Here is a 4368-nt window from a genome sequence, read left to right on the forward strand (position 1 = left end):
CTGATGCATAACCTCGAAGGAATGTCCATTTTGATCAGAAGGAGAGCAGCTGAGGTCTTTGTTTGGCCTTGCTCTTTCAGAGTTGAGGTTTTGTTTGTTAAATTCAGCAACTATTTATTGAGAGCCTGATAGGCGATAGGCGTTGAGCTGGGCCCTGGAAATGCAGAAATGAACCCGAAGGGCATGTTGTTCCTAGACAGTCGTGGTGGTGATGAGTGCAAGCAGAGAGGTGGTCCAGGGATGCTACAGTCTCTTACTTTAAGAGAGGTCAGGGATTGGAAGAGCATTCTGTGGAGTGAAAACAGCATGGGCAGAGGCAAGAAGGAATGAGAAAGCCCCCCCATCAGGAGGCCGGCTAGCGGAGATCATGGCCAGAGCTGGGAATGGTGGTGGGGAAACAGGAAAAGAGCCAATCCATCAAGAAAGGATGGGAGCCACAGGGAACACTGGGGTGGAATTGATAGGCCCTGGTAACCAAGAGCTGCTGTAGAGGAGGAGAGAGGGTGAAAGAAAGAAGTAACTTCCAGACCTCAGGCTGGAGTAACTGGGGACCCACCAGTGGAGGAACAGAATCCAGGGTGCCTTCTGGCGCCAATACCCAAATGTGTCCCCAAGATTGGTTGTATTAACATCAACTGGGAGCTTATTAGAACTAGGGACTTTCCAGTCCCACTTGACCTCCTGAATCAGAATGTGCATTTTAACAAGATGGCCAGAGATTCAAATATGCAATAGAATTGTGGAAGCACTGCTCTCTAGACCACTGACTGTATACTGGAATGACCGTATATATTAGACTGCGAGGCCCCTAATGTATATTAGAAACACCTGAGGAGCATTAAAAATCAATATGAGGCCCCTGCTGCACCCCCACAAATGCTTATTTAATTGGTTTGCGGGTGGGGCTCCAACATTAGTATTTTTGATACACTTTCCAGATGATCTAATACAGTCAGAGTGGAGAACCACTGTTCTAGACTTATTTGAGAGCTACTGCACTTAACCTTGAAATGCACTTCTTCAGAAAGGAAAAGAACACCCACGTGTAAATGAAAATATAAAGACTAGTTATCTCGCTCTCACAAGGAGGCGGTTGGTCTGCTGGAAAGGGCCCTTGTTTCCTAAACATATCAGGAGAGTAGATTCTAGCCTCAGATGGCCCTGAAATTACTCTCTGAACTTAGGCATGTACTCCCCTCTCAGGCACCTCTCGGGTGTCACTCTCCTTATCTGTGAAAGACACACCCGACTAACTCCAGATCCCACCCCCCAGCTTGCAAGGAGCCATGATCAGAGCTTCTCCTAACTCTCCAGCTTTATCAGCAGGCAGATGGAAGGCAGTGTTGACAAGTGGATTTTCCTGGTGGAATAGTATGTGTGTCGGTCCCATGCGCAGCCATCCATGCATGATCACGAGGGACCAGAGGATTGTGTGCTGAGCACAGGGCCACTCACATAACTGGTGCTCAATAAATGTGTGCCAAATATACAAATAAATAATTAAATACACTGATGCCAATAAATGGCACTGGCTTACTATAGTCTGGCCCTAATCCTGGGCCTATTCATTTGTCCTCCTAAACTGGAGGAAGGACATTTGGCAATGCTCTGACCCATGAACCTAGCTTTGGGTTTAAAACTAACTGCTGTTAAGATCCACTAACATTTGTTGAATACTTAGTGCCCACAGGCATTGGGCTAAATACCCTGCTTAGGATCAGCTCATTTCATTATAATGAAGAAGATACTGTTGAGCCCCTGCACCCAGCTGGTTTTAGGAACCACAGATACAGAGGGATATAGGGGGATGAAAGCTGCGTCTGAGGCAGCCCTTGCCTCTGTTGTGCAGCTCAACATAGGAGGCTCAAGAGCTCTTGGGAGTCTTCTAGGGGTCATTCTTCAGAACGTACATCCTTGCATAGAGACCACCTTTGAAAGGAATGGCTTTCGAGTGACTGCTCCAGGGTCCTACAGAAACAGATGCTCCCAGAAGCCACCTCAGGTAGCGTGTGGGCTATGGCCGAGCCCTGGGAAAGGCCTTCTCGAGACTGCTGGCTTCAGGGTGGTGCACAGACATCTGTATGTGTGTGCATTTGACATACACTAGCCTCTCAGCTGCCAGACCCTGTACCCAGCCTTTTCTCCTGTATTTCTTTTCATCTTCACGCATCTTGACAGATGAAATGCTCTTCTTATTTTCTTGTTTTATAACTGAAAACACCGAGGCATCATGAAGTGAACACCTCTTTATCCCAGCAGCTCCAGCTTCGTAGGGAGGACACCTTATTACCACTGCCCCTGCTGTGCACATCCCCCACCAACACTGCCCCTTCCAGGGAAAAAAGAGTCCTTGTTTCAAGTCCCATTCATTCGTACGGCTACACATCATCAAAACTCTGCCTCATTTTCCCCACCGTAAAATAGTTGTCTGTCACTGCCTTTTTACTAAGGTGCTGTATGTGGCTGGACACCCCAGAGCCTGAGAGGAGATGAGGGGATATAACCTGTAAACTAAGAGAAATTGAAAGTAATTGGGGCTCTTTATCCCAGGATGAAAGGATCCAGTACTTCACTGATAGCACAACTATCATAAAAGAGGAGATCTGTTTTCCATCTCTAAGAGGGCATAATGCAAGAATAGCACTACATGGGGGCACCTGGGAGGCTCAGCTGGTTGAGTGTCTGATTTGCCTTAGGTCATGATCTCCAGGTTCTAGGATCGAGCCCTGCATTGGGCTCCCTGCTCAGCGGGGTGTCTGCTTCACTCTCTCTCTCCCTGTGCCCCTCCCCACTGCTCATTCTCTCTCTCTGTCTCTCTCTCTCTCTCTCTCTCAAATAAATAAATAAAATCTTTTTTTAAAAAAAAAAGAGTAGCATTATACAGCGTTTCAGACTCTACGTCAGAAGTGAAGAAGGGGCATCAAGCTCCCATGCCAGATGAGGGCAGGTGTTCGTGGCTGCCTTGCAGAGCTTGCTGCTCCTGGTCCCATAGGGTCCATAGGATTGGCCTGAAGAGTGGAGGTAAATGAGAACACAGGCCTGGATTGAGATCCATAGGCCTAGCTGGGCAGGGGCAGAAGGAGTCCGTGTGCATAGGTACAGTGTGCAGCTCTAGTTACAGCCAGGGGTGAGGAATTAGAAAAAGATAAAGGAAAAAAGAAAAGAAAAGATAAAGATAAAGGTTCATCCCAGGAAACCAGGATCTGTGGTAACCACGGCATGGTTCAGGCCCAGGGCTGTGAGCTGGGCTCCAATGTGAACAGCCTTGCTGAGGGGGCTGCCAGCAGGCCTGGTCCTCCCTGCAGAGTACGCAGGGCCCCCTGGGCTCCACCTCCCCATACGCTGATGTCGTGGGCTACAGCACATCCAACTCAGGAGGAGGTCTCTTCAGTTAGCACAAAGAAGATGTGGTCATGTTAACCATCAGTGAGGGGAGGCTGTGGCATTCTTTCAGGAACATCACGATGCCAGGACTGGATAGGAGGATGCCTATGTCTACGTCATCGCTGAGCCTCATCAATTAGCTTGAGTTTGACCAGGACCCCCAGAGGCATTCCTGCTACTTGCACTTCCAAAGCTCCCATCCGTGTTTCTATGACAACAATATGACCATTTTACACAAAGTTCATTGTGGCCAATTTTTACTACTGGTTTTGCCTCAAACAAAAATATGACCTCAGATTTTGATTGTCCCCATTTTATTGATAAGGAAACTAAGGTACAACACCCAAAGGCAAACACCAAAATAAAGCCAAGCTACCAGCTGAACTAAGGTGATACTTTCAAGCCCCTATGTTTCTACCCCAAAATGAGCTGCAATGAGGTATGTCCAGATATGCCCTCACCCTAAACCGTCTGGCCCCTGTGTAGCCCATTTATCTATCAATGTAGTTCGGTTAACTGTCATTTCCTGGAGACCACCTACCCTTCATGGGAAATTGTCCAGACACCATAGACAACCTACACTTGACACTCAATCCTCACTTGAGGAGTGTTTTAAAATAATAAGCTGGGCTTTAGACCAGACCAATTGAATCAGAATCTTTGGGGGTGGGTGGGACCTTTTTTTCCCTTTTAACTTCTACAGGTAATTAAAGCATGCAATTAGTTTTAAGAACCACTTCTGTAGGAAATGAGACAAGATCTAGGTCCTAACAGGAGGAGTTTACAAAACAGTAAGAACCTCAGTCTAGTAGTGGATAGCTTCCAAAAGTCATCAGGAAAAGGAAAATATTGAAATCACTCCCTTGTCCGAAGCACATTAAGACAATGCCAAACTGACAAAAACCCCTAGATTTATCTCAGCCTTGAGTGAGTGAGGTCATCCCCACATGGTCAAGGGTAGGAAATCTGGTTCTGTCCCAAGAA

This window comes from Vulpes vulpes, chromosome 8, assembly GCF_048418805.1.
Source record: "Vulpes vulpes isolate BD-2025 chromosome 8, VulVul3, whole genome shotgun sequence".
In the NCBI taxonomy this organism is placed as follows: Eukaryota; Metazoa; Chordata; class Mammalia; order Carnivora; family Canidae; genus Vulpes; species Vulpes vulpes.